We start from the raw sequence: 27,988 nt of genomic DNA on the forward strand, positions 1-27,988 counted from the left end.
AATGCAGTCCCACCAAAACACTTAGGCTGTGTTTAATGGGAAAATAGTTCCCACTGCTGCAGTTCTTAAATTTAAATTCATTACAATTAAGTAAATGGAAAAATTCATTTCCTCAGTCATACTAGTCACACTTGGAGCACTTACTAAAATAGCTGCTCAGTTTGTTTGTTTGAACGAGGCTGGAGGCCAGAGCAGCAACAATCATCTCTGGGCCTTCAGAGCACTATGAAGTCTGGTCCCTGACTGGCTCTCGAGTCCCACCTCCTACCTCCCTCCCCTGGCTCTTAGCCCTGCCTATGCGCTGATCCCTGAGCCTGGACACCGTTTTCCCTGCAGAGCTGATCAACTTCACTTGTTCCCTTGTTGTATGTAAGTGTCTCAGCAAAGCTGCTTTTTCTGGTCAACCTTTCAAAAATTGGCCCCAGGGCACCTGGGTGGCTCAGCCAGTTAAGCGTCAGACTCAAATTTTGGCTCAGGTCATGATCTCATGGTGCGTGAGTTCAAGCCCTACATCAGGCTCCATGCTGGCAATGCGGATGGAGCCTGTTTAAGATTCTCTCTCCCTCTCTCTGCCCCTCTCTGCCTCTCCCCAGCTCTCTCTCTCTCAGTAAATAAATGGACTAAAAAAGAAAGGAAAAAAAAAAGGTGGGCAGCGCCTGAGTAGTTGAATCAGTTAAGCATGTGTAGATTTTGGCTCAGGTCATGATCTCATGGTGCATTGAGTTCAAGCCCCACCTCAGGCTCTGAGCCGGCAGTGTGGAGCCTGCTTGGGATTCTTTCTCTTTCCCTCTCTCTGCCCCTCCTTAGCTCTCTCTCTCTCTTTTTGTCTCTCTCTCTCTCTTGAAATAAATAAATAAACCTAAAAAGGAGGGGAACTGGGGTGGTTCAGTCGGTTAGGCACCTGACTTCATCTCAGGTCATGGTCTCCCGGTTTGTGAGTTTCAGTCCCGCATTGGTTGAGCACGAGTCCTGTTTCTGGTGAGCCCCGCTTCTCTGTCTCTCTCTCTTTTCGCCCCTCATGGGATTCTCTCTCTCCTTGTCTGTCTCTGCCCCTCACTCATTTGCACCCTCTCTCGCAAATAAAATAGGCCCCATTCTGTGAGTCATTTTCTAACTCCTGAACTTTATTTTTAATGACAGTGCCTGTCACCACCTGCCACACTATTGACCTAATTAATCCGACCCTTTCTACCAGAGTACAAGTTTCATGATAGCAGGTGCTTTCCTGTACTGCTCAGTGATGTATTTCCAGAGCCTAGAACAGTCCCTGGCACCCCATAGGAGCTCAATAAATATTTAGGGATCGCAAGAAATTTGGACTGTCCCTCACAGTGGGACTTAGGCAAATGGAAAAGATAACCAGGCACACAGAAGCAGAGTTCCAGAAATTTCAGTATTTCTCCCACTTCCAAGTTTCAAAATTTCTGTTAGAAAGTTACCCAACAACCAGCTTTTCCTTGTTCAATGGTGTGACAGTGGCTGTGGGAGAAAAAGGAAAATCATAATTTCTAGGATGCTGAGCCTTCATGAGTATGTCTGATTCTCTGTCCCCAGAAGCCGGGGCCCCCTGATCTTCCACAGGCAGACGTATTGGAATGTGGTTGTTGGAAGCTTCCATGGCAGTTGGAAGGAGACCACCAGTTGGACTGATGGAAGGGATCCTGCAGGACACATGGAACAGAAAGGCACCAGCTAGGGAAACTTCTGGAGAAAGCAGTCAGACTGGATGTCAAGCTGCCCTCCTGAATGGCAGTGAGGCTAAGCAGAAAACTTAAGGGTGGAGACAAAAATCCGAGGTCTCAGTCTGCATACAGACCACTCTGGAACACGACTTGGTGACTTGGGGCAGGCCACTCACTCAGCACTTTGTCCTCACTTGTGAAATGGAGGTAGGTTGTGTCTCCTAGGGTTGCTGTGAAGATGTGCCAAGATCTCTGTGAAAGTGCTCCTCTGTGTGCTGTTAAGTCTCTGAGAAACACAAGCTATTAGCACTCTGGGCATTTTCTCCCGAGTGTTCTTGTCTGCCCACCCCACACGTTCAATCACTGGGGTTATTGATTGTATACAACTCAGGGCTCTTGTAAACTTTTATTTTGTTGTAAAACTCAGGCCCTTTCCTCTTGAATGTCCCTCAGGGTTTACAAAAACAAATTTGATCTAGCCTTGGAGAACCACCATAATCTGTGATTTAAGGACCTGGCGTTTCAACAAATACTGCTTTCCAGTGGTTTCATATGTGAGTTTCTTATCTCCCCAGATACACCATAATCTGCTTGTTGTTAAGAACACAGACTTCAGAGTCACTCAGTCCTGGGTTTCAGTCTTGGCTTTACTGCTTATTTGGGGCGTTGGGCTTTGGGTAGATTATGCAATCTCTTTAAGCCTTAATCGCCTCATCCACAATATTGACATCACAATGCCATTTGTAAAGTATTGTTGTGAGAATTAAGAGATAATGCAATCCAACATTCTTAACGCAGTATCTAGTACACGTAAGAGCCCAATCAATTGTACCTTTGGACAACAGCGCTAGCAGTATGCTAGGTACTAGAATGGGTTTTCCCATAATGCTTGATTGAGAACTGGAAGTAAAGCAAATGAAGCAAACAGTAACTCAAGCAAGGCCAGTTTTGGCCTTAAGCTGCCAGCCTATGTCAATAGGAACTGAATGAGTATGGCTTCCTGATCCCGGTGGAAACTTCAGTGGTAATATAAATTCAATTGATTGTCTTGGGTTGGCAACTGACAAATTTCACCTGAACTACGGCAGCGGGTTTGGGTAGAGGAAGGGGAGACTGGTGATCTTAGTCCTGAGGGGTTTGCTTGATGTGATGGTTGTGGAATGTGAACCCGAGGCAGCCTAGTTTTGAGGATATTTTCCAATTTTAAATCCTCTGCCCCATTTTCAGACCACGTGTCTTGAATTTGCTCAAAGAATTTAATGGACACAGATGTAGATGTCATATTGTACATCACCAAAAATGATTAGCATTTCACTCGTTGTTTAATTTATCCATTCAGTCAACAGTTTTTAAGCTACTGAGCTCTGTTCTACATTGTAGAAACCAAAGAGAAGGCACAGTTCTTGATCTTATGTTCTGCTACAGGAGTCAGACGCACAACGAACTGTACTGAAATGTTAACTGTATTATTTTCAAGGTTACATATGGAATGACATGGGGTATATTTGCCTTATTTTTGTGACTTTTTAAAAGGAGGCATACATTGTTAGGTAGAATTATTTTTCCTGTTAGTCTTTGGAAGACATCACCCTTCTCTATCTTAGCTTTTATCATAGTATTGAGAAATTAGTTGTCAGTGTAAATATCATTCCTCTGGAGGTGATACCTTTGTACTGTGACTAGTCTTAACATTATCTCCTTGTAAATCTGTTGTTTTACTCTCATTGTGTCTATATTTGTATTTCTTTTACAAGGAATTTATGTAATTCCTTAATTGAATATTTGTGTCTTTTATCAGCTTTGGGAAATGATCTGTTATCATTTTTATAAGTTTAAAAACTTGTGGAGGTGTCTGGGTGGCTTCTTCTGTTGAGGGTCGGACTCCTAATTTTGGCTCAGGTCATGATCTCAGGGTTATGAGACTAAGACTTGCGTTGGGCTCTGCAATGAGTGTGGAGCCTGCTTCAGATTCTCTCTCTCTCTCTTTCTCTCTCTCTCTCTCTCCCTCTCCCTCCCTCCCTCCCTCCCCTTCTGCTCCTCCCCCACTCTCTCTTCCTCAAAAAATAAAATATAATAAAAAAATTAAAAAGTTATGGTAAAATATACGAAACAAACTTTACATTTTAACCATTTTTTAAAAGTTTATTTATTTTGAAAGAGAGAGAGTGAGGGGGGAGGGTTAGAGGGCAAGAGCAAGAGAATCCCAAGCAGGCTCCTCGCTGTCAGCACAGAGCCCTGCCCTGAGCTTTATCTCACAAGCTGGAAATCCTGACCTGAGCCGAAAGCAAGAGTCAGTTGCTTAACCAACTGAGCCACCCAGGCACCTCCATTTTAACCATTTTTAAGTATATAATTCAGCAGCATTAAGTACATTCACATTGTTGTGTGACCATAACCACCGCTGAGCTCCAGAACATTTCTTATTTTCTAAAACTGAAATTCTGTGCCCACTAAACCCAAACTCTTCCTTCCCCCAGCCCCTGACAATCACAATTCTACTTTCTGTCCCTGTGAATGTGACTGCTCTGGGTACTTCATATAAGTGGAATCATGCAGTATTTGTCTTTCCAGGACCACCTTATGCATTATGCACTTTGCATTATGACCTCAAGTCCATTCATATTGTAGCATATGTAGACTTTCCTTCATTTTCAAAGCTAAATAATGTTCCATTGTCTGTATATGCTATATCTTGTTTGTCCATTCATACACTGATGGGCATTTGGATTATATTTCCATCTTTGGGCTCTTATGACTAATGCTTCTATGAACATGGGTGTACGGATATCTGTTTGAGTGCCTATTTTCAATTCTTTTGGCTTTATACCCAGACACAGAATTGCTGGATCATATCATTCTCTTTTTGAGTTTTTGAGGAACCACCATACTATTTTCCATAGTGGCTGCACCATATTACATTCCTACCAGCAATGAGCAAGGATTCCAATTTTTCCACATCCTTCTCAACACTTGTTATTTTCTGTTTGGTTTGGTTTGGTTTGGTTTGATAACAGTCATTCTAATGGGTGTGATATGTTATCTCATTAGGCTTTTGACTTACATTTTCCAGATGATTATTGATATTCACCATCTTTTCATATGCTTATTGGTCATTTGTGCATCTTTGGACAAATGTCCATTCAAGTTCTTTGTCCATTTTCTAAGAGTGGGTTGTTTTTTTGTTGCTGAGTTATAGGAGTTCCTTATCCATTCTAGATATTAATTTTTTATTGGACATATGATTTGCAAATATTTTCTCTTATTCCATGGGTTGCCTTTTTACTCTGTTGGCAGCACCCTTGGAGGCACAAAAGCTTAAAATTTTTATATAGTCCCAATTTGTTTTTTCTTTTGTTACCTGCTTCTGGTGTCATATGTATGAAATTATTGCCAAATTCTATGGCATGAAGATTTTCCCGTCTGTTTTCCTCTAAGAGTTTTATACTTTTAGCTCTTTAATTTAGGTTTTTGATACATTTTGAGTTAATTTTTACATGTGGTTTAAGGTAAAACTCCAACTTCATTTTTTTGCATGTGAAATATCCAGTTTGCCCAACACCATTTGTTGAAATATTGCCTCTCCTTTTTTAGTCTCTATTTTGGAAAGCTCAATAGACACAGTTTGGCCTTCATGTTTCTTTATCTTTGTCTCCATTATCTTTGTGATATTAAGTCTGTTTTCGTCAGCTTTGTTTTTCAATTTGTGAATTATTCTTCTGGGTTATTCTACTATTTAATCTGTTTACTGAGTCTCATTTTTTATAAATTTATTTATTTTTTAGAGAGAGAGAGAGAGCATGCATGAGTGTGAGAGTGGGAAGGGGAGGGGCAGAGAAAGAGGGAGAGAGAGAATCCCAAGCAAGTTTCATGGTGCCAGCATAGAACTCAATGCGGAGCTCAAACTCAGGAACCCTGAGATTGTGACCTGAGCTGAAATCAAGAGTTGGACGCTTAACCCACTGAGCCACCCAGGTGCAGCCTGTCCACTGAGTTTTAAACTCAGTTATTACATTTGTTTCATTTTTAGAAGATCTATTTAGTTCTTTTTCATGTATGTGTGGTCATTTTTTAGTTTCTTATACTTTCAATTAAGTCTCTTATTTTGTAAACATACTATACATACTTATTCAATATTCTGTAACCATTAATATCTATACTTAAAGCTTTAGAAGGTAACTTTTCCCTTACATATTGTTTCTGTGTCTCTCACTCAGGGAATTGTATGTCCTCATGTATTTTGTGATTTTTGATTGTGAACTAACATTCTTTGGAACTTTGTGGGAGTTCTTAGAGGTTTGAGTAGAGAGAATTTGTGCTTGATTTTTGCCAGGGTACTACCAATCTTGGACCTCTTTGATGAAATTTTTGATTTCTTTGTTTTTGGAACATAAAGGAAATCTGAATTTGGGCCCCGAACTTATCCGAGGTCTCACATGTAGTTAACAATTCACAAAAGACTTTTGGATCCTGTATCCAATACCACAACAGACAATTATTATTTTTTGCTATATTCTTTTGAGAGGTATATGTGTGTCTCTTTGAACTATTCACTGAATGTAAAATCCTTTGTAACTTCTGGATAAATGTTTGGGTCTCTAATCCTACCCTTGAACTCACTTGAAGTCCAGACTTATGGTGCTGCCTCCAAGTGGCCACTAAGACAAATGCTTTAGATAGTAATCTAGACATTACTGTGTCTCAGCAAATGCTTTTAATATTTAAATTAAGCCTCCTATTTTGGGGTTGTGCTGTGGTTTTACCTTTGACCTTTGATTATCTTCTTCATTTTCTTGTGAAACAGAAGGCTTGCTAAATTTTGCGGGGTGGTTTACAGCAGAAAGCTTTTTCAGATGTGAAATCCTCCGTAACAGTCTATTGCCATGGGATTCCATAGTGCTAAATTCTGTGATGTCTCTAACTTGATCTTTGATGGATATTTTATGTATATTATGTTAATTCTCACAATAATTCTATGAGATAGGTACTACTATGATCATTATTATCATTTTTTTTTAATTTTAAAGTAGGCTTTACGCTCAGCACAGAACCCAACATGGGGCTCGAACTCATGACCCTGAGATCAAAACCTTAGCTGAGATCGACAGCGTTTAACCTACTGAGCCACCCAGGCACCTCTCATTATTCCCATTTTAAAGATGAAGAAACTGAGGCATAGAAAAGCTACCCAGCTTCCTGCATACAATCAGAATGGGGAGGCAATGCATGCCCATATGGAACCACTAGAAAATGGCATTAGAAAATAATAGATACTCAAATTCTATGTTATGTGTACAGATTCTTAAGTACCATAGATGTCCACAGAAAGGATGATCAATGGGAATGTTTCCCTCCAGTTTTGGACTTGAAAAAGGTCTTGAGAAATAGATTTGAATAGACTAAGTAGGAGAAAAGGGGATGGGGAAGAAATTCCAAAGTGGAAGAAACATGAACCCCATGTTAGAAATAGAAATGAGTATGGTAATCCATGTTAGAAAATCCTGGCCTATGACATAGGTCTTCTTCAGGAGGAGATGGACAGTTCAGTTGGGGAGGTATGGAGGAGCCTAAAAGCCAGAAAAAGAAATGTAGATGTACCAGGTAGAAGTTAGATTTAAGGAGATACCCTTGTAATGGCATACTGGATGGAAGTTGTCACAAGCTGTGAAGGGTCTGACATTCTACCCTACCCACAATCCAAAAAGTTAGCTCCTTTCGAGGATGCTGGAGGAAGACACAAGACTCCTGAGCAGAGACAAAGAACTTTATTATCCACAGCACTGAGAGCAGCATGAGTTTTAGTTTAACATCCATTCTCCTTGCTCCTCAGGCCCCATAGAGGTGATACAGAGTGAATGCCATCTCTGCCATGGCTGCGGAACCCCAAGCCAAGGAACTCAAATCTTTTATCATGATCTGCAAGAATCCCTACCTGACGTTTGCAGGGTGGGGGGGAAGGACGGTGGATATAGATATTGTCTTTATTGTGCTAGACAATACACAAACCAATTCTCTGCTCTTGAGGGAGACCGTCGGAAAATCAGGCCATCTGGACCTCTGCTTGCAAGAGAGGAAGCAACATGAGAAATCCATGAAAAATTGTTTCCCAGGAGAAATTATCTGAAAAATAGCAATCTGAGTATGAATGGTTTGGGATATTTCACATAAGTTTTGTAAGATCAGGTTTCTTACCTGTTGCTATGGACTAAATGTTTATCCCTCCTGCCCACCAAAGTCACGTTGAAGCTCTAATCACTACTGTGCTAGTAATTGGAGGTGGGGCCTTTGGGAGGTAATAAGGTCCCGAGGGCAGAACCCTCATGAATGGAATTCGTGAACTTCTAAGAGAAGATGATGATCTCTTTCTGCCATTGAGGATACAGAAGAGGGGCATGTGCAAATCAAAGAGACTGTCTTCAACAGACACTGAAGCTGCTGGCACCTTGATCTTGGGCTTGCCAGCCTCCAGCACTGTGAGAAATAAATGTTTGTTGTTTAAGCCCCCCCGAGTCTATGGTGCTTTGTTAAAGCAGTCCATGTTGACTAAGACACCTGTTGTCAGTCTTATAAATACAGATAAATATGTACACCTACAGATAAATATGTAATAGAACTTCAATTAATATTTACTGTCGAATAAATATTTAGTGTCTAACAATTGTCTAGTGTTTTTTATATGCCAGCTCCAGTATGTATCACTCGACAAGTGTTAACTCATTTAATCCTCATAACAATAGGTACTTTTATCATCCATTTTACAGATGGGATATACACCCACATACATGTCGATATACACACAAGTAGAACTAGTAAATTCAGCAATCTTGCAGGCTATGAGATCAGTATATAAAAATCAGTTGTATTTCTATACACTAGAAATGAAAAACCCAAAAATGAAATTAAAAAAACAATTCCAGGGGCGATTAAGTGGCCGACTTTGGTTCAGGTCATGACCTCATGGTTCATGGGTTCGAGCCCCACTTCGGGTTCTATGCTGACAGCTCAGAGCCTGGAGCCTGCTTCAGATTCTGTGTCTCCCTCTCTCTCTGCCGCTCCCTCACTCATGCTCTGTTTATGTCTCAATAATAATAATAATAAATAATAATAATAAAGTTTTTTAATAAAAAAATAAAATAAAATAAAACAATTCCAGGGGTGCTGGGGTGCCTTAGTCGACTTCAACTCAGATCATGATCTCACAGTTATTGAGTTCAGGTCCCTCGTCGGGCTCTGTGCTGACAGCCTAGAGCCCGGAGCCTGCTTCAGATTCTGTGTCTCCCTCTCTCTCTGTTCCTCCCCCACTCATACTCTGTCTCTCTCTCAAAAAGAAAGATTCAAAAATATGAAAAAAAAAACAATTCCATGTACAATACCATCAAATATAGTAAAATACTATGGATAGATTATTGTTACAATGGCATTACTCCACTTGAAACTTACCAGTAGAGCTTGTTCCAAAAAGAAAGCCAAAACCAAGCAGGACAACAGAAAGCAACAAGTGTTGGTGAGGACATGGAGAAATGGAAATTCTTGTGCGCCATTGGTGGGAATGTAAAATGGTGCAGCAGCTGTGGAAAACAGTTCAGTTGTTCTCCAAAATTTCAAAACGGAATTACCCTATGATCCAATAATTTCACTTCTGGATATATATACCTCCAAAGAACTGAAAGCAGGAACTCAAACATGTTTTTACACCCATGGTCATAGCAGCACTATTTACAGTCACCTAAAGGTGGAAGCAATTCAAGTGTCCATCGATAGGTGGATAAACAAGATGTGGCGGGGGCACCTGAGAGGCTTAGTTGGTTAAGCGCCTGACTTCAGCTCAGGCATGATCTCACGGTTCATGGGTTCAAGCCCTGCATCAAGTTCTCTGCTGACAGCTCAGAGCCTGGAGCCTGTTTTGGATTCTGTGTCCTCTCTCTCTGCCCCTCCCTTGCTCATACTCTGCCTCAAACGTGAATAAACATTAAAATAAATTTTTTAAAAAGATGTGGTACATGTGTGCAATGGAATATTTTCCAGTCTTAAAAAGGAAGGAAATTTGGACCCAAGTTACAACCTGGATGAAGTCTTAGGATACTGTGCTGAGTGAAATAAGCCAGTCATAGAAGGGAAAATGCTCTATGATTCCACTTATGTGAGGAAGTTAGAGAAGTCAAATTCATGGACACAGAAAGTAGAATGGTGATTGCCAGGGGCTGGGCAGCGAGAGGAAAGACGGGTTACTATTCAGTGATTATGAACTTCAGTTTTAGAAGATGAAAAGAATTCTGAAGATGGACAGTGGTGATGGCTGTACAAAAATGTAAATAACCAAGTGTGGTCTAGCCATTAATGGAATATTATGCAGCCATTAAAATGAAATATGGATACATGCTCTAACATGGATGAACCTGAAAAACATTATATTAAGTAAAAGAATTCAGACACAAAAGGTCACATATTCTATTATTCCATTTACAGAAATGTCCAAAATAGCCAAATCCATAGAGACAGAATAAAGATTAATAGTTGCCAGGGAACGGGAGGAGGAGGGAATTAAGAAGTACATGATTTCTTTTAGGGAGATGGAAATGTTCTGGAATGAGATAGTGGTGATGGTTGTACAACATGGTAAATATACAGAAAGTCACTACATTGGATACTTTAAAATTGGTAAAATGCTGAATTCTATGTTATGTGGATTTGAGTTCCATTTTTTGAAAAGGAATGAATCAGAAATATGTGAATTCCCTTCAGGTTTCACCACATCTGAGTAACTAAGGGAATAATTTCATTGGCAAAGCTAAGTTAAGAAGGGGACCCTGATATCTGAGGACAAATGGCTGATTTGCCTTTTTTTTTTTTTTTTGGCTGAATAGTCAATGTTATCAAAATGCAGCAAATTACCTGCAGTAAAACAAATACAAAATGTACAACTTTCAAAAATGTTTAAAATAATTCAGTCTCAAGCTAGCTAACACACAGTGTGTACAATGTGCTCTTGGCTTCTGGAGTAGATTCCCGTGATTCATCACTTACATAAAATACCCAGTGCTCATCCCTCCTTAATACCCTCCTTAATGCCCATCTCCCATTCCCCCCCCCCACCCAACCATCAACTCTCAGTTTGTTCTCTGTGTTTAAGAGTCTCTCATGGTTTGCCTCCCTTTCTGTTGGTAACCTGTGTTTTCCTTCCTTTCTCCCATCGTCTTCTGTTAAGTTTCTCAAATTCCACAGGTGTGAAAACATATATGTCTTTCTCTGACTGAATTATTTCACTGAGCATAATACCCTCCAGTTACCATCCATGTCGTTGCAAATGGCAAGATTTCATTCTTTCTCATTGTCATTGTATATGCAAACCACGTCTTTACCCATTCATCACTTGATGGACATTTCGGCTCTTTCCATAATCTGGCTATTGCTGAAAGCACTCCTATAATCATGTGCCCCTATGAATCAGCCCTCCTGTATCTTTTGAATAAATTCCTAGCAGTGCTATTGCTGGGTCATAGGTTAATTCTATTTCTAATTTTTTAAGGAAACTACACACTGTTTTCCAAAGCGGCCGCACCAGTTTGCATTCCCACCAACAGTGTAAGAAGGTTTCCCTTTCTCCACATCCTTGCCAAAATCTATTATTTCTTGTATTGTTAATTTTAGCCACTCTGACTGGTGTGAGGTGGTATCTCAATGTGCTTTTGATTTGTATTCCCTGATCATGAGTGACATTGAGCACTTTTCACATGTCTGTTAGCCATCTGGATGTCGTCTTTGGAAAAGTGTCTTCATGTCTTCTGCCCATTTCTTCACTGGATTATTTTTTTTCAGGTGTTGAGTTTGGTAAGTTCTTTATAGATTTTGGATACCAACCTTTTATCTGATATGTCATTTGCAAATATCCCCTCCCATTCCACTGGTTGCCTTTTAGTTTTGTTGTTTCCTTTGCTGTGCAGAGCTTTTTATCTTGATGCAGTCCCAATAGTTAATTTTTGCTTTTATTTCCCTTGCCTGTGGAGACGTGTCGAGGAAGAATTTGCTGCAGCTGAGATCAAAGAGGTTGTTCCCTTTAACATGCTGACTTCAAATTGAAGACTCCACATGTGGCTTTGGATATTATGACCTTTGATAGATGTCTAGTGAGGGTGCAGGGCTGGAAATAAGATTTGAGAACCTTCAGCATAGAATATGGTAGAGACTGGGAGAAGGAAGTAGTCCCCAAGAAAGGGTCCTTTCTTTGTGGACCATAGTCTATTCTCTCTAAGAAGACCCAATGCTTTAAACAAACCCTATTACCCTCTAAATTGGCCCACTCTGAGTTGCAGGATGAATGGTAATATGAGAAAAAAGGTGGTTTTATTTATTTATTTTTTGAAGCTTTCCATACTGCACTAGGTCCTTTTCCCCCACTTTTTCTCAAGGCTGGGCCTGGTCTTTCAACAGGGAAAATCCACTTTTCTTTTCCTCAGAGCACTGGGACACCAAGAAATGACTGTGTTTACATTTCGATGAGCACTCTCCAGTGGGAGTAAAAAAATTTTTTTTAACATTTATTCATTTTTTGATAGAGACAGAGCATGAGTGGGGGAGGGGCACAGAGAGAGGGAGACACAGAATCAGAAGCAGGCTCTGTGCTCTGGCTGACAGCACAGAGCCCGATGTGGGGCTCGAATTCATGGACATGAAATCATGACCTGAGCTGAAGTCAGATGCTTAAGCAACTGAGCCACTCAGGTGGCCCTCCAGTGGGAGTTTTAAGCAGAATTTTATCCAATTATTTCTTAAAGATCACTTTGCTTAATGTGTAGAGAATAGATGGGAGAAGAAATTCAGTTTGAGACCAGAAAATGTAGTTCTTCCTTTTTGGCGGTGAATCTCCTCGGAAATTTCTTCAAAATCAAATTCTTGTCAGTTTTTCTTCAAAATCAAATTCTTGTCTGATTTTAAAGTTAAAAATGTGTGTACACCTACGTTCACACAGAATTTTAGTTTCTTTCTTTCTTTCTCTTTCTTTTTAAATGTTTATTTTTGAGATAAAGAGAGAATGCACGTGGGGGAGGGGCAGAGAGAGAGAGGGAAACGGGATTCGAGGCTCTGCACTGACAGCAGGGAGCCCAGTTTGGGGTTCGAACCCACGATCATGAGATCAAGACCCTAGTCGAAGTCAGACACTTAACTGACTGAGCCACCCAGGTCTCTCTCTCTCTCTCTCTCTCTCTCTCTCTCTTTTCCTTCCTCCCTTTCTTCCTTTCTTCCTTCCCTCTGTTCCCCATTCCTTATTTCTTTTATTCATCAATAAGAATACCCATTAAAAACTACCTGTAACAGTTAGGCTACCAAAGAACTCATACCTATGCTGTGGGTGTGGTTAGCAGAATTTCTTTGGAAACTTTCTAGATATTATAATCCAGTGGGGGAACCTACCAACAGACTTCTGATTTCAGTTTTCCATTGCATTCCAAACTACGGTTTTTATGTTTTCTTTGATCAAGAGAAAACTGAATTTGTGAAGGGGTAGACACACAGCTACGCAGTTACCCACCTGGCATCTCAGAGGGCTGGCTGCAGTTCTCCAAGGGCAAATCCCTGAAACTTGCATAGCGAAGTAAACAGAAGTCTGCAGGTAATATTTTGGTAAGATATTGTGGGAGTCAAGCCTGTTGTATCCACGCAGGTCTGTGAGCTCACCTATAGAAGTATTCAGAGAATTTCCCTAGAAAACCAGGAATTTAAAAGGATGCTCTCAGAGCTGCTAAAAACCAGAAAAAGTTTTATTCTTTCATTTTCCATGGTTACTGAAAGAAATATACATTATAAATTTCAAATCTAAGAACTGGCCTTGTTGAAGACAAAGGTGTCTTGTATAGTAAGTTTGAGCTTGAGAGAAGTGCTCCCTGCACAAATCACAGACAAAGGCATTTGTATAGCGGTGTTGCACAATGTCTGCACTGCTTTAAATCAGATTTCCTCCCTCTCGGGTGATCCAAAACTTCACTTCTCTCTTCAGACTTTCTACACAGCCCTCCACTTCCTCTTTCCATGGTGCCCGGCATTTCATCAAAAGAACGGAGGCCGCCAGGTGGCTTCCTACAGCTCCCACCCCCTGTTCAGCCCTGTCCTTCTACCCACGAGGAAGGGAGCCAAACAGCCACTTCTCCTTTATCTAACCTCTGTGCACCGTCCCCAAGTTCAAGGGCTATGTAAAGACAGGAATGTTAGTGGTAACATAAACCTCTTCCACTAAAATTCTCGTCTGGGGCGCCTGGTTGGCTCAGTCAGTTGAGCATCCGACTTCGGCTCAGGTCATGATCTTACAGTTTGTGGGTTTGAGCCCCACACCGGCTCTGTGCTGACAGCTAGCTCAGAGCCTGGAGCCTGCTTCATATTCTGTACCTCCCTCTCTCTCTGACCCTCCCCTGCTCACATTATCTCTCTCTGTCTCTCAAAAATAAATAAAAAACATTAAAAAAAATAATAAAATAAAATTCACATCTTACTTCTCCTCTCCAACTGTTTCTTCTGAAGGCAGCAGCCATTTTCCTGTCTCTTTCAATGTTGGCTCAATGAATTTCTCAACCTCCACCAGACCCAGTTTTATTGCAGCCCTCTTACAGCTTCTTGAGATTCTCCATTTCCTTGGCCTCTTTAGAGCTCTTCTCTTCTTCGGGTCTTAGGTTCCCAGGCTGTTTCATGCATCCCTTTCCCCCTGCCCATCCACTGGAGGCTGGGTCCCTCGGGGCTCTGCCTTAGCTCATTGCTTTTCTCTCTGTTTCCTTTCCCGGTGGTATCATCTATTCACGTGGCTCTAACCATCTTGTATGTGTGGATGTCTGTTAATCCTCTCTATTTGGAGATTGCATAGGCACCTCAAACTCAGCATCTCCCAAATTGCCTGCGCCACACATTTATTCTTCCTTTTTCAGTTTGCTTGCAAAATTATCTGGTGGTTTCAGTTCTCCTGTCACGGTACCAGTCAGGATTCTGTTGGGGTGCTCATAGACGATTTCAGATTCCCTATATGGACCTCGAGCTAAGAATGGAAAGCCCTGAGCTCATCATGTCCTTCTCTAAGGTCTCCAGCACATTCAGGAGCAAGCTGTCACTCCTAGCATAGCCGGCGTCGTCACTGAAACATCGTCACTGAAATATGCTATGGCAGCGAATGCCTGTTCACCCAAACCTTTACCTTTTATGGCAGAAGTTGGCAGACTCAGCTTCCCGGACCAAATCTAGCTTGTTCTCTGTTTTTGTAAATAAAGTTTGATCAGAACACAGCCACACCCATTCACATATTTATTGTCTAATGGCTGCTTTTGAGCTACAACCACAGAGTTGAGTAGCTACGGCTCACAAAGCCTAAAGTATTTTCTATCAGTCCCTTTTCATAAAAATGTCTCCCAACCCCTGTTCTATAGGCATTTGATGGAAGGTGGCAAGGTATGATAATTTGACAATTTGTGTATCTGTTTTGCTACTGCATGCTATGTAGTACTAATGTCCTCTTTACCAATGGAAACAGGGAGATTATTAATATATTTAAATCAAACAAGATCAGAGAATGAATTCCAGATAACCGAGAACCTATTCAGAGACCCCCTAGACCCCTGGAATCGTGTCCAGCACCAAATTCTCTAGCAGAATTCTATCAGAGAAGCAAAAGCACTCGAGATTTGACCTCACATCATTGTGAAATGTGGTTCAATAGTCTCTGGGAGATCGTGTTCTCTGTGCCTGAAGCGGAGCATGGGCACCGCGGGCAGTCAGGGGAAGAAGGTGGATGTGAAGCGGGGAAGAAGAGCAGGGACCGGCTGGAGCCCAGAGCCTCCAGCTGGAGGTCCGTGAAGACGGACTGGAACCTGTATCAGTTTCTCATCACTTCTACGGGAGGGAGGAGCTGGCTACATTGCTATGGAGCTAAATATTCATCTGGCTCAGGAGTCAGGAAAATCAGAAGAAAGATCCAGGGGGCGGAGCAACTGTGGCCCCACCCCCAGTGGATGAGCCGGCAGGTAACTGACAACAGCGTGAGGTGCTTCCTGCCTCTGTACCAACCTTACCTGTGGGAACCATGGCTGCGGCTTCCCTTCCGCTCCTGAAGCTCACATGAACTGTCTCTGTGGTGCGCCCTAACCAGAAACACACAAAGAAGGGAGTTCTTGGAAATAGTCATTGTAACCAAGTTAACAAACCACCACAATCACATTCCCAACCATTGCGTTTTTAATTAAATTATTTTAAATTTTAGTTAAATTACTTAACGTTTCTTTTAAAATGTTTTTTAATGTTTATTTGTTTGAGAGAAAGAGAATGTGTGTGTGTGAGAGTGGGGAAGGGGCAGAGAGAGAGATCCAGAATCTGAAGCAGCTCCAGGCTCTGAGCTGGCCGCACAGAGCCCGACGTGGAGCTCGAATCCGTGAACCATGAGATCATGACCTGAGCCAAAGTCAGTCGCTTAACCAACTGAGCTACTCAGCCTCCCCAAATTACTTAAAATTTCTAATTAAATTGTATTTTCTGTCTCCATGTACCTCTAGTATCATCTAGTCTCAAGTAATGATGCTCCATTCACTAAACTTCTGTTATTTTTTTAAGTGTATTTATTTTGAGAGAGAAAACATGAGTGGGAAGGGGCAGGGGCGGGGGTGGAGAGAATTCCAAGCAGGCTCTCAGCTGTCAGCACAGAGCCCAATGTGGGGCTCAAACTCACAAACAGCGAGATCATGACACTTAACTGACTGAGCCACCCAGGCGTCCCCTCACTAATCTTCTAAAGCTAGGTATCAAAGTTCATTTCTCTCCATCCTCACCATTCATCACTCACCAAGTCTTGCTGAGTTGAGGTCCTGAATGTATTTCTAATATGTACGTTGTTCTTGAGCAGTGAACTAGCCCTTCCCTAGTCCAGGCTCTCCTTGTCTTCTGGCTTTCTGCTACCACTGCCTAACCAGTCTGCTTTTCGTTCATCCTGCTGAAATCCATCCTCCTTTCTCCCCTGCCTCAAGCACAAATTGAATCATACCCTGTGTTCTCCCATTTACTACTCCAGAGCATTATAATTGGTAGGAAGAGAGGGATCTTGTGTATAGTTATGAGAAGCTTTCTAGCTTTTTTGTGTTCATAGGTGGGTTTTTGTCAGTATGTGTGGTAAAATTTAAATAACATAAAACCTATATTTTAACCATTTTTAAGTGTACAGTTCAGTAGCATGAAGTATACTTACACTGTCATGAAAGTGTTACCACCATCCATCTCCAGAAGTTTTACATCTTCCCACACTGAAACTCTGTCCCTGTAAAATACTAACTCTTCCTCCTTCCTTCCCCTGCTCCCGGCAACCTTCATTCTACTTCCTATTGATTTGACAATCGACTCTTCTAGGTACTTCAGGTAAGTGGAATCATACACTGTTTTTTTTATGACTGGCTTTCTTCACTCAGGATAATATCCTCAAGCTTCGTCCACGATGTCACACGTGTCAACATTCCCTTCCTTTTAAAGGCCGAATAATATTTTGTTGTATGCACACACCACATTTTGCTTATTCATTTTTCTGTCAGTGGATATTTGTATTGTTTCCATTTTCTGGCTACTGTGGGTGATGCTGCCGTGATCATGGGGTATGAACATCTTTGAGTGTCTGCTTTCGGTTCTTTTGGGTATACCCAAATGTGGCATTTATGGATTTTAGAGTAATTCTATTTTTAATTTTTAGAGGAACTTCCATACTATTTCCTACATTTCCACCAGCAGTGGACTTTGTAACTTTTCCATGCCCTCACAACCCTTGTTCTTTTCTGGTTTCTTCATTTGCCTGCTTTTTTCTGTTTGTTTTATTTATTTTTTTAATGTATTTATTTAAAAAAAGTGTTTATGTCTTTATTTTGAGAGACAAAGGCAGAGAGCGAGTAGGAGAGGGGCAGAGAAAGAGGGAGACACAGAATCTGAAGCAGGCTCCAGGCTCTGAGCTGTCAGCACAGAACCCAACGTGGGGCTCGGACGCACAGACTGTGAGATCATGACCTGAGCAGAAGTTGGACGTTCAACCAACTGAGCCACCCAGGAGCCCCTTTGTTTGTTTTAGTAATAGCCATCCTAATGGGTGTGAACTCATATCTAATGGGGTTTTGATTTGCATTTCCCTCATGATTAGTGACGTTGAGCATCTTTTCATGTGCTTATTGGCCATCTATATATCTTCTTTGGAGAAATGTCTATTCAACTCAGTTTATCCATTTTTTAATTGGGTTGGTTTTTGTTGTTGCTGCTGTTGAGAAGTAGGAGACTATATACATAGGTACGTGTGTGTGTATATATATATATATGTACATCTAGATGTGTATGTATGTGCATATATGTATATACATAATTTATTAACCTCTTATCAGATATACAATTTGCAATTGTTTTCTCCAGTTCCATGGTTGTCTTTTTACTCTATTGATAGCATCCTTTGATACACAAAAGTTTTAATTTTTTTTAAGTTTTAAATTTCAACATACTCCATTTTACCTATTTTTTCTTTCATTGCCTTCGCTTTTGATGTCATATCCCAGAAACCACTGCCACATCCAATGTCATGAAGTTTCCCCTGTGTTTTCTTCTAAGAGTTTTATAGTTTTAGCTTTTATGTTTATCTCTTTGGTCCATTTTGAATTCATTTTGTGTATAGTAGGAGGAAAGGGTAACTTTAATCTTCTATATGTGGATATCCAGTTTCCCCAACACCATTTGTTGAAAGGACATTCCTTTCCTCATTGAGTGGTCTTCAAACCCTTGTCAAAATTATTTGACCAGGGGCGCATGGGTGGCTCATTCATTTAAGTGACCGACTCTTGATTTTAGCTCAGGTCATGATCTCGCACTTTGCGAGATGGAGCTCCTGTGGGGCTCCTGTGTGAAGCTTGCTGTGATTCCCTCTCTCCCTCTCTCTGCCCCTCACTTGCTCTCTCTCTCTTTCAAAATAAATAAATACACATTTAAAGAGTCATTTGACCATATATGTGGTTTATTTCTGGGCAGTCTATTTATCCCATCTATCTAAATATTTGTCTTTATGTCAGTACCCCATTGTTTCAATTACTGTAACTTTGCAATAACCTTTGAAATCAGGACTTGTGATGCCTTCAGCATTTTTTTCTCTCTTTTTTATTTTCAAAATGTTTTGGCTATTTGGGGTTGTAGTTCCTAGTTTTTTTAAATAAAAACAAATATCAATTTCATTATAATAAAACATTAAAAGACAAATTTAATAAAATATTATCTATCCAAACACCTCCTTACATAAACAAAGCAAAACTCATCAATGGTTCCTAACTTCGTGCTGAATAAAGTCCAAATTCTTTACCAGGCCATTCAAGGTTCCCCATATCCTATTTTCTATAGACTTACCCTCCCTTGTCTCACCTCTGTCCCCACCTCCACCTTGTGCTTCTTTAATAATTTCTGAACTAATGTCTAGTTGCTTGAACTTCTTATAACAGCCTGTCTCCATGTACCTTTGCTTATACTGTTCCACCTGCCAAGAGCATCCTTCCTACTTTTTGGGAGGTGACTCCCTGTTATTCTTCCTGAAGGAATTAGGTTATATGCTATCTTCTTCAAGAAGCTCTTGCCAAACCCTCATGTTGGGCTATGACCCTCTCTTCTAAGTTCCGATGGTCCCCGGTCTGTGTTGTTTGGTTAAGACATTATATTATACAGCACTTGTTTCTAAGTTCTTCAGGATCAGTGGCTAAACACAATTTTTGGCACCTAAATTACATTTGTTAAAATTAACAGAACCGAAAGGAATTTTGGTGAGTGTCAGCAGCTAAGGTCAGGATATCACTGCCATTGGCAAAGGGAGACCCAAGCGGGACAAATTTTCTCACATCTGTCCTCAGGATCAGGCTCATTGGGATGTAGAATATGTCCAATTTTGTGGGGAAATAGAAATATCAGAGGACTTTCATATTATAGATTGGGAAACTTGTCCTGTTGCCAAATCACTGTGCAGGGCATCTCTTTGAAAAAGTATATAAAGTTCAGGTCATTCCAAAGGCTACTAGGCAAAAATCCAGTTCCTCTGTGGTGTGGCCGTCCTTTCCTGGAGGAACGCCAGAGGTCCTGGGAACCTTTTTATTCTTCAGTGCATTTAGATGGAAACATGTTTTCTCAACCTTATTTTCTTTAATGCTTGAGAATGTTTCTCCAAATGCATTCCAATGACTGCAGAAATTGCAATTATTTTGTAAACAATATAGTTCTAAGCCCAAAGGAGATTCTATGTGCTTGGCTTCCGGGACTTCAAAAATGAACAAATGCATTTAGGGCAAAATCAGTAGTAGTAGGTGCCCACTACATGGGCCCAGATGCTGAGAGCAGGCTGATTCAGCAACCACAAGAGACAGACACTCATCAGGCACCTCCTTCTCATGCCCTACTCAGACCCATTAGTCATACACAGACATGGCATGTCCAAGCAATGACTTTGATAATGAAAAGCCCACAATACGTGTAGACACGTGAAGGGTGTGGGTGATGAATTTCCCAATTCCAGTCTTTCTACTACTGTATTTGGTTAACTTGAGAGCAAGGAGTCACTGGGGTACAATGTCATTTTCTGCACAGTATCTTGTCCATAATACATACTTGATAAATGTTTGATACAATATCTCATTCCAGGAGGACAAATTGTGTCTTCCGGTGAAGTTTCTGTAGGTTTCTGTATATCACAGGAAGTGTATTTTTAATGGCTGGTATCATTCATGACATCATCCTGAGGTGTTCAATTTTATAATGCAATCATTCTTTTTATAATTGTTTTTTTTAAATTTATTTTGAGAGACAGAGAGAGATAGCGCGAGCAAGGGAGGGTCAGAGAGAGAGGGGGAGGTACAGAATCCGAAGACAGGCTCCAGGCTCTAAGCTAGCTGTCAGCACAGAGCCCGACCTGGGGCTCGAACCCACAAACCGTGAGATTATGACCTGAGCCGAAGCCGGACGCCCAACCGACTGAGCCACCCAACCATTCTTTTAAAATTGTGTAAATGCCATATCAGCTAATAAACAGCAAAGAAGTGGTCTTTAATGTTAAATTTTAGGTATCTAAGGAGAGGACTAATAAGAGGCCCCGTTGTTGCAGTAAGGGCACGGAGCTGGGGGAATCCCCTTGATAGGAGAATAGTAATTAAAATGGTCCAGCAAAAAAGATCACATCTATTTTGGAGTACCTGGCTGGCTCAGTGGTAGATTATGCAACTCTTGATCTTGGGGGCGTGAGTTTGAGCCCCACTGTGGCCGTAGAGTTCAAAAAAGATCACATCTGTTTTAATCCTGGTGCCCATGCCCTCCATGTGTCTAATGTTGCTAATTATATGGTTTTAATTTTCCTTAAAGTTTCTTAATTCCAGATTAGGTACATCTCCCTCAATCTTGGTAAACTAGGATTGCTTCCCTCAGAAACATAATGTTTTTATTCCTCTTCATGTACTAATGAGTTCAAACTACCTTCTTTCTAAATCTTTAAAATCACATGTCACAAAGGGAAGATTCCCCTTAAAGGAGAACTTCTCTGGCATCCTAGAACAGCTTATGCCAGGGACAATTTTCAAAGTGCTGTTTAGACTTTAAGCCCCTTTGACCTCAGTTACCAGAAAAGGGAAGTGTACCCTTCAAACAATGATGCTCCTATGAATTTGTTTTTCCTTCTTTTTTAATGTTTATTTAATTTTGAAAGAGAAAGAGAGAGAGACAGAGACACACACAGAGCATAAGTGGGAGAGGGGCAGAGAGAGAGAGGGAGACGCCAAATCCAAAGCAGGCCCCAGGCTCTGAGCTGTCAGCACAGAGCCTAATGTGGGGCTCGAACCCAGGAACCATGAGATCATGACCTGAGCCGAAGTCAGCCACTTAACCAACTGAGCCACGCAGGTGCCCCGTCAATTTGGGTTTTTTTTTTCTGTCATAATTGCTGTTTACATCCCTGCCTCCATCACTGGATGATGAGTGCTGATGTAAGATTACCTTCAGGCGCTCAGCAAGCTGAGCACCTGCAGAGAGCTCAGTGCTGTGCTAGGGGCTAGTCATTCATTCCGTGCAGGACGTTTACTGAGCACCTACCCTCCGCTGGACATTGGAATACAAAATAGAAAGGACGGTTCCTGTGTTCAGATTGCTCAGAGTCCAGGCAAGGAGAAGCTGTTGAACAAGCAAGCATGCAGCAGTCTTGTGGCAGAGGTGAGGGCCCAGGGTGACCTAAGAGAAAGCCATTACTCTGGTGCTGAGGAAGAAGAACGTAATGATGATATGTGACCCCAGGCCCTGAAGGGTGAGTGAAATTTTACCAGTTAGAGAAGAGTTAGGTGAGAAGAGGGAGGAAGTGAGTTTGGGAGGATAGGGTGGTTGCAGGAAAACTTGAAAACCAGGGGGAGGAATTGGGACCCGAGTTGGGAGGTAGTAGGAAGAAATAGACCACAGGCAGAGGAGCTGAAGGACGATGTGACTGGTGAGTTGTTCAAGGAACATTCTTCAGATGTGACATGTTGGAGACAAGAGAGGTTGGTCCTGAGGCAGCCAGGTAGTTCTTGGAGAGGCCAGTCACGTGGATGGTGATAAAGTCTTGGGCTGAGGTGGTGGCAGAAGGAATTGAGAGGAAAGGAAGGTGTCCCAGTGGAAAGGGAAAGGACTTGGCACATGGTGGGAGACAAATGAATATCTGTTGAGAGACGGATGGAATATTAAATGGATAACTAACAAAACTGGAGGTGTAGAAAAGGAGTGAACATAAAACATGGCTAGGACTCTAAGGACTAGAACCAAGGTGACAAAAAGAATGGTTTCATTTCATTGACGGGGATGAGGAGTCTGAGAGATGAAGTGTATTCAAAGAAAAAGAAATGAACTAGTCATAAATGCCTGTGGGGTAGAGTTTTGCCTCCTTCTCCTAAGCACAGCACTTAGTATATACCAATTGATCAGTAGGGGCTAATAGGAAACTAATAATGCAAGTAAATAGGGGAAACAGGGCATGGATCTTAGACTCTCTGGGGTCCTTAAGGTGGCTTGTTCTGGGGACACTCCTCAAAGTGTTGCTTGGGGCCTTAGCCTCTCTTTCCTTGGTTTCCTCATCTGAAATATGGAGGAGTTGATTGGTGGCTAGCTAACATCCTCCCAGTGTTAATAACCAGTATGTTCTTTTTGCTGATACTGGTGTTCTTTCTGCTATAGAACCACTTAGAAAATGAGCCTCAGTTTCTCAGGCTTATCTTCCCTCCGAGGTGAGCACAGGAACCTAATGTATGAGGTCCAGAGAGAATCCAAAGAACTTCTGAGCTGAAAGGCTATTTCTCCGTTTGAAGGATCCCATTGCCAAAAATGGAAGTGGTGTTGGAGTGTTGTTTTTGCCATGTCCCCTGGACTTAAATGGAGCTAAATTCTCTTGCAAAGACAGAGAGGAGAGGAGGGGGTGCCTTGGCTGGAAGCTGGCTGCTAATCTATGCATGGGAGGTCCAAGTTGAAATATGCTTTCAGGAAAACTTCATTTCAAATTCTCTCCATACACAATGGGGCTGTTGTGCATTCAGAAGCTGGGAGAAGGCAGCTGGATTTCTAGAGCCCAATGGCCAGCATCTTCTGGATTTCTTTTTGATTCTCCTCTCTTGAGACACCTTGGTCTTGAGAATAAAACACTAGTCAGTCATGATTATAAAGTTGAGAAAATAAGAAGCACATCCTGAATGGGAGTTACCAGGCCACCATTAACACTTGGCCTCAGTGAATCATTCAGCAATATGCAAATAATGACTTTGAGTAGAACAAGGAGCATTAAACACTTTGACCTCACCTTAATTATTTGTCCTGCCTATGCTGCCCATATTAGGGAGGTAAGCTCCTGGACTGCTGGGTCCTTTTGCTGTGTTCGTTGAATTGTGTAAACTACCCCATACAGGGATGTGTTGAATAAATTCCCATCTGATTTCAAAAGTCCAGAAGGGTTTCTGTGCCTACCGATGAGAGGAGCTAATCAGATCTAGTCAGAGGGCTCTGGCCCTCTTTTTGGGAATATTTCAAAAATGATAAATTGTTTTTTCTGCTAAAACTCTGTGTGATAGTGTGTGTGTGTATGTGTGTGGGTAAGCGCGCATGTGCATGTGTGTGTGTGCACGTGTGCATGTGTCTGTGTGCGCACATGTGCAAGTGTGTGATTTTTCTTTAAACAGATGAGATTTAAGGAACTGGCACAAAAGAAAACAAGTTTAGAGATAGGGGTAGCTGGATGCCTATAGATATAATGATAATAATAGTTGATGTTTATTCAACTGGTTTATTCTGTGCCAGGCTCTGATAGAGGTACCCTATGAATTTAATTCATTTAATCCTCAGAGTGAGTCTATGAAATAGATATGACTATCTTTATCACCCTCAATGTGAAGAAACTGAGGCACGGGGAGATTAAGTCACAAAGCTGATTGGTAGTTGAGCCAGGCTCCCAAAGGTGGTACTCAGAGCCACACACTATACTGGTTTCCGTGAGCAGAGTGTGCCGCAAACGTTCATGCCTCTTGGCTCCACGTTGTATTATGTTCTGGATACACATGTTGTGTCATATGTGTTGTTTAGTTCTGGGTACAGTTCTCGACTATTTGTTGTCTTTATACTCTGCTTCTCAGTCATAAGATGAGAAGGAAGTAATAGAAGGGTAATTGGGGTGGAGAACAAGGGAAGAAGTCGTGACATTGAGTCTGTACACGCGTGCACGCAGATGCATTCACATGTGCTCTCACACACGCGATCGTGCACACACACGCACACACGAGCCAGCCCATTTATTTATTTTATATTCATATCCCTCATGTGCTCTTGCAAGCTCCTTTCCTGCCAGGTTATACATAGTCTTTCCCTGAGGGATCAGCCCTTTCCAGTCCAGGTCATGGGAAGGGGCAGGAAGGAGGTCACTTCCCTTCCAAGCGCCTGCCGGAAAACCATGTTTGGACAGGGTCACTGGTAAGAATCGATCAATAAGAATAGGAGAGGCCAAACCTCTGTGGGTGAGAAAGTGCAATTGCCAGCTCTTAGAACACGGAAGGAAATCAGTCCCGTCCTTTGGAACTCAGCACTAACAGAGCAAACACAGGGTCTGATGTGTCATCTCCCACATGTCATCACAACCCAGGACCCACGATCGATATCTTGGGACATTTTCTGTGATGCGCTGTCACGTACTCTATATATAGTTTCTTGTACCCTGGATTTAAAAGCAACTCCAGGGGCACCTGGGTGGCTCAGTCGGTTAAGCCTCCGGTTTTGGCTCAGGTCAGATCTCACGTTCGTGGGTTCGAGCCCGGCGTCAGGCTCTGTGCTGACAGCTAGCTCAGAGCCTGGAGCCTGCTTCCAGTTCTGTGTCTCCCTCTCTCTCTGACCCTCCCCTTCTCATACTCTGTCTCTCTCTGTATCAAAAATAAATAAAACATTAAAAAAATTTTTTAAAAGCAACTCCAGCTCTTACAACCATACACTCAAATGCTGTGTCATTACAATGAATGAGGTTAAATTAAATTAAAGATACCCATGGTACGTTTATTAGGTGAAACACTCTTGCAGAACAGGATGCATGGTATGATCCCATTTGCGTAACAAAGATTAAAATACAGGCATAATAACAATAGTAAAAATGCGCAATAATATCTGTATAGTGTTCATTATATACCAGTCTTTGTTCAAAGTGCTTTACATTTACTAACTTACTAGTCTTCAAAAACAATCTATAAAATGGATACTCATATTATCTCAATTTTATATGAAGAAATCAAAGAAGGGGAAGTTAAGTAACTTGCTCAAGATCACACAATTAAATGGCAAAGCCAGAATTCAAACCTAGGCATCCTGGCTCCAGACTGCCTATTATTAACCAGTATGCTGTACCATAAATGCCACGTAGGCATGGAACAATTCTAGACAAACACACAGCAAATGCTAACAAAGTTTAGCTAAGAGGTATGGGAATGGTGGGTGGAATAAGGGTCAGGACAGGAACATTTATTTTTATAACACATACCTTTGTACTTTGGAGGTATTATTCTTAAACTATCTTATTATTTGTTTAGTTTTAAGAATCCTTTAATGGCTGCAGACAACCATTAAATCTCCGGTAGTCAAGGGAAAAGATCAAACAGATTCCGTTTCTAGGAGGAGAGAATTGAGACCCGGGTTGGCTACAAGTAGAAAGAAAAGAGCTAGGTTTGACCAAAAGAGAGGAGGGAGAGTGGGGCACCTGGGTGGCTCAGTCAGTTGAACACCCAACTCTTGATTTTGGCTCAAGTCATGATCTCACAGTTTGCGGGATCGAGCCCCATGTCAGGCTCTGTGCTGACAGCGTGAAGCCTGCTTGGGATTCTCTCTCTGCCTCTCTTTACCCCTTCCCTGCTCACACATGGTCACACACACACGCTCTCTCAAAATAAATAAATAAACTTAAAAGAAAGCAGAGGGAGTTACGAGGTGCTTGGAGTAGAGATGAGAGCTGTGACGGCACCTGCTGGGGTTGGGGGTGGGGAGAATGGGGGTTAGTGTTAAATGGGTACAGTTTCGGTTTACAGGACAAAAAGATGTGGGGCTGGCTGACGGTAGTGGTCAGACAATATGAATGCATCTAATACCACTGAACTGTGCACTTAAAAAATTGGTTAAGATGGTAAATTTTATATGCATATATTTATTTATTTATTCTTAAGAGAGAGAGACAGAGCATGAGAGGAGGAAGAGCAGAGAGGGAGAGAGGAAGACACAGAATCTGAAGCAGGCTCCACGCTCTGAGCTGTCAGCACAGAGCCTGATGCGGGGCTCAAACTTATGACCTGTTGATCATGACCTAAGCCAAAGTCAGATGCTTAACCAACTGAGCCATCCAGGTGCCCCAAAGATGGTAAATTTTATGTTAAGTGTATGTTCCTACAGTAAAAAGAAATTGAAGAGAAAAACAAAGGAGAGGAGAGGGAGGAAGAGGACGGAGGAGCCGGGGGAGGCAGCAAAGGGAACAGAGCTGAAATCGGCGCATAAAGCGTGCTGAGGACCTTGGATGCTAACACTGCCAGCTTTAAGGACCCACATTTATTTATTTTTTTAAATAGTTTATTTTTTTCTTTTTTCTTTTTTCTTCTGTTGACAACTTATTTTTTTAAGTAGTTTATTGTCAAATTAGTTTCCATACAACACCCAGTGCTCTTCCCCATAAGTGCCCTCCTCCATCACCACCGCCTCTTTTTCCCCCTCCCCCTTCAACCCTCAGTTCGTTTTCAGTATTCAATAGTTTCTCAAGTTTTGCGTAAGGACCCACATTTACATACAAAATCTCAGGGGAGGAAAACATATGTTCTCCATGTACAGAAATGAAGTATTTTGCACACCTTATAAACTAGTGTAAGTAAGTGTAAATTAGTATAAGTAAGTTCCCTTTTAGGGAATGGTTGGAGGGTCCCCAGGAGAATTCCAATCATAACTCACTTTCTTGTCTCCATCCTGAGACTGGGTATTCTGGTTTGGAGGAACGGTCACTGTTTTAAAGCAGAAGTGAGCTCCCTGTCTCTGAAAAATGCAAATACAGGCTGATCCTCTCTTTTGTCTGGGAGTATGGACACAAGGCCGCCCACAAGCACACCCAGCTGGGAGGGCAGCGACCCGGTTCAGCCGCTCGGACACATTGCTGGCCTGTTAATGGGCCTCTGTGAGGTGGCCCCGTTCCAGCGGATCCCAGTAGCTCCTTTGCCAGGTCTGCTATCAGCTCACCCCACCTTTGCCCTTGAGCCAGAGCCAAGGTCTCTGGAGGAAGGAGTGTGCTATTGCCTTTCATTACGGGGCCTTCCCACACTCACTGAGGTCAGGCGGCACTCAGCACTGAGTGGCTCCCAGGGCCTCACGTGTGGGACATTGTCACTGGAAAGACTAAGTCTCTGGAAAACACAGCCTCTCAAGGACTGTCATTCAGAGCCAACAATAGCCATCCTTGCTTGGGACTTCTCTGACAATATTGATTTTTTTTTGGAGTACTAATGGGATTTTCCTCGCTTCTTTTAGGCTTGGATGGACTCCGCTTTAGAGCACAGCATGTCTTCATCTGGGCAGGGATGAAGAGGTACCACCTTCCTGTCTCTTTCTTGGGGTCACTGTTTCATCTCCAGATAGTAAATATAGTTCTATTTCCTGAGTGAGTATTATGTGCCTGGAATCATCCTTGCATTCTTCTCACGAGAAAATGCTGCAATAGGGAATATCACCACCACTTAATAAATGGATGACTCCCATCACCAAAGAAGAGATAATTGAGAGTTTGATCCGGGGTTACTTATTTG

The 27,988-nt window shown here is 41.8% G+C and overlaps 3 long non-coding RNA genes across 4 annotated transcripts; 2 read left to right on the forward strand and 1 right to left on the reverse strand.

The window, feature by feature from the left end:
* Positions 1-1,606: 1,606 nt before the first annotated feature.
* On the forward strand, positions 1,607-27,953 carry LOC115298949. Of its 2 annotated transcripts, none has more exons than XR_003911907.1 (2): positions 1,607-1,889; positions 27,714-27,953. It is a non-coding gene; the product is annotated as an uncharacterized LOC115298949 (long non-coding RNA). The 2 variants fall into 2 exon arrangements; XR_003911906.1 differs by lacking the exon at positions 1,607-1,889 and adding an exon at positions 21,678-21,972.
* Positions 2,474-8,337, forward strand: LOC115300358. Its single transcript, XR_003912617.1, has 2 exons — positions 2,474-2,706; positions 7,510-8,337. It is a non-coding gene; the product is annotated as an uncharacterized LOC115300358 (long non-coding RNA).
* LOC115298950 lies at positions 11,610-14,475 on the reverse strand. Its single transcript, XR_003911908.1, has 3 exons — positions 14,162-14,475; positions 13,207-13,377; positions 11,610-11,817 (listed from the first exon to the last, which is right to left on the reverse strand). It is a non-coding gene; the product is annotated as an uncharacterized LOC115298950 (long non-coding RNA).
* Positions 27,954-27,988: the final 35 nt, after the last annotated feature.

This window comes from Suricata suricatta, chromosome 8 (assembly GCF_006229205.1).
Source record: "Suricata suricatta isolate VVHF042 chromosome 8, meerkat_22Aug2017_6uvM2_HiC, whole genome shotgun sequence".
NCBI classification, from domain to species: Eukaryota; Metazoa; Chordata; class Mammalia; order Carnivora; family Herpestidae; genus Suricata; species Suricata suricatta.